Raw genomic sequence first — 10,951 nt, forward strand, 5'->3', positions numbered from 1 at the left:
CTCCTCCTACCGGAGAAGACTGTACTGAGGAAGGAAAGGCAGGAGGCAGAGGAATAACAGACGCATAAAAAAAAAGTTACTGAGAGGAGGAAAGTCAAAGTCGAAGAAAGAGGGAAAACGGAAGATGTGGAAGCCGCAGAAAAGACTGGAGCAGAAGAAGAAGAGGCCAAAGAGGAGACTGAAAAAAGGAGCAGCAGAGAATGTGGGAGCAGGAGATGATGCGACAGATAACCCGACTGTACTGAGGAAGGTAAGGCAGAAGACAGAGGGATAGCAGACACATAAAAAAGGTTACCCGAGAAGAGGAAAAACCAAGAATCAAAGAAGGAGGGAAAACGGATGATGCGGAAGCCACAGGAAAGACCAGAGCAGAAGAAGAAGAGACCGAAGAGGAGACTGAAAAAGGAGCAACAGAGAATGTGGGAGCAGGAGATGAAGCGACAGATAACTCAGAAGAAAACTGAGAACAAAAGGACATTCGGTAAACCAAATCCAGCCCCCATCGATAATCCTGAAACATATCCGACATGAATTCTGGACACTACTGTGTCACATACTCTCTAATGTTAGATAAACCATTACAAAAATAACCTCTCACCATAGGTCTGTACCTGTTGAAAGACCCAGCAAATCCGCCTAATATTCCGCCACATCCAATTGCAGGTCCCACAAACTACTTTTAGGAGCCGAAAGGAAAGGGCACACCAGAATCCACCCTACTAGATGGAGGAGTAGAAAACACAGAGAAGGGGGAAACTACAGTAGAAGATTCAGAAACAGTCGGAAGTGAGTTAGGAGCTAGGGCAGAAGGATTCTGCACCACTGGAACTGAAACACTGACTTGAGACTGAGCCAGACCGAAAAGAAGCAATGAAGATGAAACTCTTGCCAGAGCAAAAAAAAAACACTTGAACCCGACACCGGAACCCGTCCAGGAGATCGACTCTGCACCCTTAAAACCTTCTCCTCACTACCTAACCCAGACCTATCCTCCTTTATCATACCTAGATCTTGATCCTGACTAACATTATCAACATTAAATTTACCAATACTACAAGGGGGTTGGGGGGGATCTTTCACTGCCTACTCCATGCCGAGGGGGCTGGCAGACTCTACCCACTTGGAGGCTTGCGGTTCTGCCATTACCCTCAGCACCCGTTAGGGCTGGTTCTGGAACAGGCTGGGGAGCTGAAAAGGAAGATGGGTTAGACATCCTAACACTACTACTATCCCTATTTGAGAAATGTTGAAGAAGACTGGCTATTATATTTTCCATACTACTTGCAATCCTATCCTCTATCTGTTTGACTACCTCTGATCTCACTAAATCCACCAGAAGCCTGAGACACTTGAGGTAACGAGAATCTGACCGACGTTTGCCGCCCTTACTAGCCAAAGACTTACGATGACGAATGTAATCCTCCATCTCTTGTGCCTTCTAATTGGAACATTCATTGCAATGAGTCTGGACATCACACTTAACCTTCCTACATACCTGAAAGAATGTCTATCATGTCTCAAGGTACTCTTCTGTCTCTGGCAGGAAGAAGTGATGAGCTCCAGCATCCACAGTCGTAGGGGCAGTCAAGGTTGACGCCGAAGCCGAAGCCGCGATAGTAGAAAAGAGTCCATGATGACCAATTGAGACCGGGAACCAGCGAGTCCAATTCCAAAAGACGTTCCATATCAAAGATATCCCGAAAATCCAGGTAAATACAATACAGGTCTTCACCAGAAGTCCAAAATACAAAGAGAAGTCGGGCAATAGGATTAAAACCTTGCACTGCAGAAGGAAACAACCTTCCAGCAGTGTGAACAAAAAGCAATTGACGAAAGTGGGAGTGTCGGCGCACACCTGTGTCAGCGTTGCCAACCGTTTGTTATGGTAGCTCAAGTGACGAGATTTTACCTGCAGCGTTGGTAATGCTGGCTGTTAAAATTCCCAATAGTGGGATTGGTAATTGAGAGTTGTTCGGGCTAGTGGGATTAAGGGCAAATTCAGGTGTTCAGGGAGTGTATTGCAATATTACATTTAAATCTAAAACCAAATACACTTCCTGAAGCATGCCATGCTATTTGTAGCCAAAAAATATATCGATAAGAAATTCAACGAAAAAGGCCAATGTACCTTGAAACAAACGGACCTGCCTGATAGCCGATATCAAATTCAAGAACTTTATATAAAAAATGACTGTCTTGAAACACAGTAAGCTACATTTTAGTGTATGTCAAGATGAAAAATTTTCCTGTAAAATAAACAACGTATCCTGAAATATGTTGAAATAAATGCCAGCTCATGTTAAACTGACATGAAATCTTAGTATAAGAAACTAAGTTCCTGAAACATACTGAGCTGTATGTTAGCTGATACTAAACTTATAAGAAGGCTAAGTAAATATTTTATAGGTAACAATAAAGTGATATGAGTTTGAAGTATATATAAAAAAAAAAAGTTTGTGTGGATGAATTATACTGAGGTATGTGGGAGCCAATCATACAACTTGTAATACTTGTATGCGTGAGCCAATCATACAACTTGTAATAATTTTAAGTAAAAACATCAATTTAATAACTAACCATATGATCTACCATATGGCTAATTATGAAATTAAGAAGAAATGGTGAGAAATATATATCCTGAAATACTGGACCTGGAGAGCGTAAGTCGTAAACCATATACAGTGTAACATGAACCTTCCTCATTGTGATAAAGACTAATACTTACTTTCTACTATGAAATTACAGAAAGCAAAGCTTAACTCTAATCAACTGAAAACTCGACAGGCACTATTATGACCCTGATAAATCAACAATTATAAAATACTATAACCCTATCCTAGTTTTAATAGTCAAAAGGGGATAGGGTATCTTTCCTAGACCAAAATATGACTGTTTCCGACATTCATGATTATGAGGCTATTTTTCTACTTCAGTTCTTTCATTAACAAGAGCTACCATTTGTAAGTAACTCTACATTCTGGCTCTTCTTCATGGTAGATACTCTTGAAAGTCCCAAGTATGAGAAATTTGTCCAGTCAACATATTCCATTTAACTTGTAAGTGTAGACACTTTCCTGAAAAGATGAGGAACAAATTAATGAAGTCAAATTGAGATCTAGCTTGCAAGGTACAAGATACAAGATAATTAGTTATAACTGGCCAAAAGCATCCTATATCTAAGGCCCTTTTACTAAGAGGGACAGAGATGGGACAGGGTCTTCATTATTGAGGACATTCTAATGAAATTTTACTTAGTCACAGTAAGTAATAAAGTAATTACAGACTGGACTGCACTAAAACAGAGATAGTAGCTACTTAAATTTCAAAAAGCAAATTACAATAAATAGTTCATAATCTGAAAACTACTATTATTATTATTATTATTGCCAATTGGGGCTGGCTTTAACATTTGTAAAAACCATTTCAACATTTTCTAATAATCTGGTAAACTTTTTGGTGTCCACAAAATCCACCCTCTCTCTGTGATTTGTCTTAAATCATCTAGGTACTCTTGTGGCTGGTTCAATCATTTTCAGAAAACAGCCATTCACTGCTCTCGCTAACTTACTCTCTCACTGCTCTCGCTAATTTATTCTCTCGTGATACTCTTTAAATACTAAACCATTTTACACTGTATTATGCACTAGAAAAGACCCACAATTATTTGGGAAATGTAAGAAAATTAAAAGTAGTTTCACAGAACTTGAAGATTTCATAATTCAGCACCAACATTTTATGTGTGATTTATGAATACTACAAAGACCTAGTTACCTCATTCAAATTCCACCTGTAATGAAAAAACCTTTATCAAATTAATTTTCTTGTCATGAATATTGTCTGAGCTACTGGCACTGACAATCCACAACCTTCAATTTCACTATTTTCATTTTGCCCCTGACTCTTGTCCAAAACTTTAAATTATTTCCAGTTTCTGTAAAACCAAAACCTCTACACCTTTGGTTTTGGCTCAATCTCAACTACTATTTTATCCCATCTAAATAATACACATTCCCAGACACCTTATTTCATGTTCATTTAACACTTACCTTTGTTAAAAGTGTTTCACAACTTCCTTGGATTATTTTCTTCAAGTTCAGCAATTTTTTCCTTTAAGAACTTGCAAGCTTTAAACCTGCAAAAGTCAGAAACAAGTTAACGGAATCATGGAAAATTAAGGTCTTGTTACGTGCAACTAATTTAAACAACATAATTAGCCCTAACTGGGTTTCAAGCATCCTGTACACAAGTCACTCTTATTGAGAGGAGAAAGATAATTCATTGCCACTTCTGAAATCTGTAAATATTTAACAATCTCAGTAACAGTAACTGTTAATGCTATAACGTTTGGTCTACAGTGTGAATGAACTCTTATAATTATGTCTACATAAGTGGTTAGCAACCTCACCTTTCCAGCTAGAGACCAGAGTTAAAACATACAGGAGAGAAACTTCTGAGATTGTTACTTGAAAAATCTGCAGTGGCCCCTCTTGTCCTATGCTGTGAGTTAAGTATGTATTGATTAGCTGACTGTGGGTGGTCAAAACCAAAGTGGAAACAGCATGGGACCAGCATCCACGTCCCATCAAGAGAAGCAAGGGGGTTAAGTTCCTCTACAGCCGACCCCTCAAAAAGAAAAGACCCTCATTAGGTCTATCTACATTTTCCAAAATCAGGTAAAATTCATCTTCCTAATCTAATTATTGGTTACTTTAGCAAACTGATGTTCTGTCAAGACTTTTAAGAGCTACTCTAAAATAACTTAAGAACATTATTCTTTCTCATTCATTTTCTGTCCCCGGTTAAACTTTTTGTGATATTGTTTTTGAGCTTCTGCCAATCACCTGCCTAATATATTTTAAATAAATCCCATCTATTTAGTATGTCTAATGAACCTCCATATTTGTCCTCCTGTCTCACTCCAACTAGTGTTATTTTGCGACTGAGAGAGAGAGAGAGAGAGAGAGAGAGAGAGAGAGAGAGAGAGAGAGAGAGAGAGAGAGAGAGAGATCATTCCTGGGCAAAGTCATTATGTTCATTCTTTAATATTTCATACAAAATTTCCTCTATAAGCAAGTAACAACCATAAAAAATGTACTACACAAACAACATGAACTCAACAGTTTTGGCTTTTTCTCTAAAAGTGTTCCAAATATAATGCTGAAATAAATCAAGATCATCAAGTCTTGGAGCAAACAGAACTCGCTCTCCATATTCGTGTTAAAGCAATAAATTTGATGCCACCATGGGTTCATAAACTGCAGATCACTGGGTCTCGACAACTGGAATTTTAAAATGTGAAAAAGCCCAGGCTATTTTAGTTAAGTGCAAATATGTAAATCTGAGTAATGTAACTTAGATTTAGGCAGTTCCTTTCTGATGTGCATAACCCACAAAAATGGCACAAGAGTCTGGAAAGGCGGGGATTTATGGTACTGCTATTCTGATGGTGTGCCGTGGAACATAATCTGACATTAGACCGTGATGCCCTACTGTTCAAATTGGAACACCTGAAACAGGTTATCACATCCCAACAATTCCATTTCAGAGCCTTACACTTTCAGTCCTGAGGAATGAAGATTTTACGAATAACTTCAAAAGCAATTTTTTTTAACAAACCAATTTCAACATTTTAATAGTTTACAAATATCTAATTTCTTTAACTGGTTAACTGGGACACCTGAAATAGGTTTTTAATACACGCTAACAATGCCAGATACTCTTGGTCCTGAGGAATTAAGAATTTATAAATACAGTACAGTGAACTCCCCGTATTCACGGGGGATGCGTACCACACCCCCCCGCGAATAGCTAAAATCCGCGAATACTTAGAACCCCTCTAAAACACTCAGAACTGCCCATTTTGATAGTTTAAACACAGAAAAACCCTGTAAAAATCCGTATACCCGAGTATTTTAATAGTTTTATCACAAAAAGTGCATTTATTCATGAAAATTATATGAAAATACAGTAATTAGTAAATATTTCTCAGTGAAAAATAACGCGAATGGGCAAATTTTCTGTGAATAATGGCTAGATATGTTCCACAGAGAAACCCGTGAATGAGCGAGTCCGCGAATCATGAGAACGCGAATAAGGGGGCTTACTGTAACTTCAAAATCAACTTTACTTTAAGACCTATTTAAACAATTTAATACTAACAAGCTTGTAATCAACTTTTTAAAATCCTGTTTCAACAACACTAACAAGCTTGTAACCTGCTAAATAATACCGCACACAGGCTTATAAAAATGACTAGTTTCAGGGTAAAAACACTTAATGCTTATATATCACATGAAAGGTTAAACTTTCTATGTGGACTTACACTGAACTTCAGTCCAGCTACATAATTCAAGATGTTACATCCTGATTTTGGTTCCAATTGTCTGTGCAACTATCCCCACATTATGAGTTTTCACTTTTGTTCAACTACAAAAAATTCTGACATTTTCATATATTAAGTTCATAATAATGCTAAATGTCTATTACTGGATTATGAAGCAATCATTACCTTTTTTGTACTAACACAACCTACTTATATTAAAAATTTTCTATAAACCTTTTAAAGATGTGAACTCAAACCATTACACTAATAAAAATAAACTTTTACGAATAACGGTCTCCACTTGAGGCAGGTCCGATGTTTGTACTTCACAGAGCCCCATCTACAGATGCAAGCCTCACATTCTCCACCTTCTCCATATAAATGGGTCATTAGCGTATTTCACTTCAGTGCTTGCTGATTATGGTATTTGCCAAGAGCAGCAACACAAGATCTGTAAAACAAAAGCAATATTTAACTGCCTCCAAAAACAAGTCAAGTTTTCATTTTGCACACATTACATACCTAACTTTGTTTATCTACCTTCATGTCTATAGGGTGCTATTATTATCAAATCAGACTCAGGATGATTACTTGTATAAAACAGCAATTCAAGTACTGTAAACTGCATTTTTCCTATGCAGTATATGGAGACATAAGTCTTTTACACCATATTCCTTGGTGCCAGAAAATACTCTTATGTAAAAGATAAGGGTTTGTATAATTCATAGGAACAAATGTATTATTCCGCAATACAGGCTTTGACTCAAACTAGAACCAGATTATAAATGAGGCTTATGGGAACAGCATTCTCTGGAAAACTGTTCTACATTATCTAGCCATTTTTGATGGACTAGACAACTACATTTTCAGTAAATGGGTACAGTTCCTAACCCTTTATTGGTAGTTATGTAGATATTACTCTATTTATTTTGGCAATTTCAGTAACAAGTAGTCTTGAGTGCTGTATAAATGATCTTGCTTATGCTATTACCATCTCAACTTACACAAAACCTTCAGAAATGTCATCATTGATACCAACAATTTATTCGTTGTTGCTAAATGAATATTTTTTGCATTTGGTTAAACCTTATGGTTACCATTTGATTTGAAAAGTCATGGCACTGTACCATTTCAGAGATTATCAAACCAAACAGAAAAATCAATTTTCATAAGTTCTGAAACTTACAGATTTTAATGTTCACTGGTTGACTCTTGGCCCATGGTGCATCCTTTCTTCCATTTTTATGCTTCATTGATGTACTGAAATGACCATAGGTCTCAAAGCATAGCCTTGTCTAAAAAAAAAAAAAAAAAAGAATCTACATTAATTTATTATGAAAAAGTTCACCTTTGCCTTCATATCCAAATAAAAATTTCTAAGCTTGTTGTGACTAGTAACATTCTCTGAATTCTAAACCCAGATTACCAGTGTAGTAGCTTTCCCCATTTATTAGTATTTTCCCTGTAATAATCACCCGCACAGAGCAAGAGTGTTAAAGAGGAAGAAGTGCGGCACAGCATACTGTGGTTAAAATGATCAACAAGATATTTACTGGTGAATGGTGTTATCCACTCATTTTAAGTTGTGTGTGTGTTTTGATGTTCATGCAAGTGGGACTTTAAATTTTTTTTTTCCTGTCCCAGTCCATTGTAAGGATGACAGCTTATTTTCAACATCTGTTGTTATTTTTATCTGGAAATGTGGGTAGGTGGACAATGCTGAAATGTGATTTGTTCCTTTGTTATAAGTTTTTCACCATTCAAACTGGATTTTAGAATTCAACCATTACTTAAAAAATCAACTTTGTCAGGGTTCTTTGCTGCAGACGTCTAACTGTTCTTCCTGGGATTATTTTGGCTATATTGTAAAATATAATTAGTGTATTTTTAATGTATCTGGCATTCATTTAGTGATAAATTAGTAATTTATAAATTAGTAATTTTAAAGATACTTAATGTCCCTAAATACTCCAGTTATGGACAATGGAAAATGGTTTTTTTGGGTTGGGGATAATGTGAAACAAGACAAATACAAGGACGTAGTCTAGCATCTGACTTTCTAATTATGATAAAGGCATGGTTTATTAATTGTTTTCAATGTGAAACCATAAACTAGATAAGTAAACGACCCAGTGACCTAAATAATGTTAGATGGAGTGTTGCCTACCCAGCCTGGTAAGGACCCAGTGTCCTATGTTAGGTGGCAACCCTTTTTTTTTATTGTAATTTACAGTGCCCTAGGTTAGGTTAACTTGGGAGGGGGTTCAGCCTAGCAAAATAAGGGTATAGGTTAGGATTGGTTAGATGAGGTTTCGTCAGATTACAACCTACCATTTATTTCAATTTGCAGTGCCCTTGGTTAGGTCAGGTATTGTGGGGTCCATGCCAGCAAAGGACCCAGTCCCCCAAGTCGGGTTAGTTTTGAATACATCCCTGCATTTCACTCATTTTGTTTTCCCTGACCCAAAAACCCCACTGTGTCCCCATAACTGTAGGATATAACTGGAAACCTTGCATCTCACAAATACTAATCTGCAAGCAAAATGAAAGCAAAAATTGTTTAAAGCACAAACTAAAACTTAAGTCATATTTTCAGCTGCAGGATATGGTAAAACTGAAGGCTACTAGGTAATTCTAAAGTTGCTGTCATGATGAGTTAGACTATGGCAATTAACGTTTTCTATATTATTTACTTGCTTTACAAGAATTTAAAGTAATATTTTGTCGACCCGGCTGTAACTAAGCTGTCATTGACCTTTGAAGACTACGTGACTTGAATTGCCTAACGCAAGGTAGGTCTAAGCCAGCATCCATAGCTAATACGGCAAAATTGTAACGAGTAAACATCCCTAAAAATACCAACATAACGTACCCTAGAGGTGTTTACTGGTTACAATTTTGTCCGTATTAGCTATGGAGGTGCAGGGCAGGCTTGCCAGAATGCTGGCTTTTAGACCTACCCTGCGTTAGGTAATTCCGTCACAGAGTCTTCAAAGGTCAATCACAGTTTAGGTACAACCGGGCGACAAAATATTACTTTAAATTCTTGTAAAGCAAGTAAAATAACATAGAAAAACGCCAATTGCCACAGTCTTGCTCACCGCGGACAGCCGGCTTAGAATTACCGGCTACTACTTTGGTCTGGTTCCTGACAGTGCTGACCATAGGTTAGTATTCACTGCCTTTTGCTTATGCTGTTGTCTGTATTTAAGACTTTTGTTTGTGTTTATGATATTTACAATCTCTCATTTATGCTTCTACGTTTACCTCCAAGGGGCTGGTGCTAAACACAGCGGCAATTTTGCATGTAACCTAGTATTTATTCTTCCAGAGGGGATTGATAGCCTGGTAGTGTTCAGTCTTACCCACAACACAACTGTGGTTTAAAGTAAAAAAATTATCATAGACTATTATCATATCCCACAATCAAGGACCAGGAGTTTAAAATTTGGTAATTCTAAGCTGGCTGTCCGCGGTGAGCTAGACTATGGCAATTGATGTTTTCCTATGTTATTTTATTTGCTTTACAGAATTTAAAAAGTAATATTTTGTCAGCGGGCTGTTCAATTGGTGTAATTGACCTTTGAAGACTACACTACCGACAGGGGTAGATCTAAGCCCGGCATTCGGCGAGCCCCACCCCCTCCATAGTAATGGCAAAAAATTGTAACCAGTAAACACACCTAAAAATACCAACCTAACGTACATCGTAGGGTGTTTACTGGTTACAATTTTGCCGTATTAGCTATGGAGGGGGGTGGTGGGCTGGCCGTGGAATGCCAGCTTAGACCTACCCCACTTTAGGTAATTCAACTCATGTAGTCTTCAAAGGTCAATTACAGTTTAGTTACAGCCGCCCGATAAAATATTACTTTAAAATCTTGTAAAGCAAGTAAAATAACATAGGAAAACGTCAAATGCCACAGTCTAGCTCATCGTGGCCAGCTGACTTAGAATTACAATTCAATGCAATACTGCTATATAGCTCCACAGTTTGCACATATCGTGACATTTTGACATTGCCTAGCCAAGTCTATCTTTCCCAATTTACCAACGCCAGAGCCAGACATTCTGAACTCCTGTCTATCTCCTGATAATTCCCTGGTCAAGCTAAAAGCCTACAAATAAAAAGAATTCACTAATTATGTTACAATTTAATAGACTACAACATCCGAAGGGTAGCCTAACTTGAGGCCTGAATACATTCATGACTCATACTCTACCTGTGAATTGCAGGATAAAAGCTACATTCTACGGTACTAAAGATTAATTTAGACTTCCATTAATGTCATTAAGACACTTTAAAACAGCGTGAAATGTAGATATTAAGTTGACTTGAGACTTACGGGGTAGGCTAAGGCTGCCTAGCAAGCGAATATATCATGGCCGGTTTGAAATTGACAGTCGAGAAAGCACTTTCCTATTTACAACATACAATAACATAAGTCACGTTCATATACCGCTTAGATCTGCCATACATACCCATTCACAAACTTTTCATGTACAAGTAAGAGACTCACATTCAATGCAATGAGGATCCGTGATCGATTAATGAATTAAAATAACAAGCGAGTGAGGAGACATCAACCAACCTATACCTTGACACAGGTTCAACTTCCAAATAGTTCC

The 10,951-nt window shown here is 37.4% G+C and overlaps 1 long non-coding RNA gene across 3 annotated transcripts; it reads right to left on the bottom strand.

Annotated features, from left to right (window-relative positions):
* Nucleotides 1-1,179: 1,179 nt before the first annotated feature.
* On the bottom strand, nucleotides 1,180-10,951 carry LOC136855410 (uncharacterized). 3 transcript variants are annotated; one of them, XR_010858021.1, is made up of 6 exons: nucleotides 10,843-10,943; nucleotides 7,509-7,617; nucleotides 6,608-6,773; nucleotides 4,406-4,497; nucleotides 4,047-4,132; nucleotides 1,180-3,074 (listed from the first exon to the last, which is right to left on the bottom strand). It is a non-coding gene; the product is annotated as an uncharacterized lncRNA (long non-coding RNA). The 3 variants fall into 3 exon arrangements; XR_010858020.1 differs by having other exon boundaries at nucleotides 4,406-4,623; XR_010858019.1 differs by lacking the exon at nucleotides 7,509-7,617 and having other exon boundaries at nucleotides 2,015-3,074; nucleotides 4,406-4,623; nucleotides 10,843-10,951.

The sequence above is a fragment of the Macrobrachium rosenbergii genome, chromosome 31, assembly GCF_040412425.1.
Source record: "Macrobrachium rosenbergii isolate ZJJX-2024 chromosome 31, ASM4041242v1, whole genome shotgun sequence".
NCBI classification, from domain to species: domain Eukaryota; kingdom Metazoa; phylum Arthropoda; class Malacostraca; order Decapoda; family Palaemonidae; genus Macrobrachium; species Macrobrachium rosenbergii.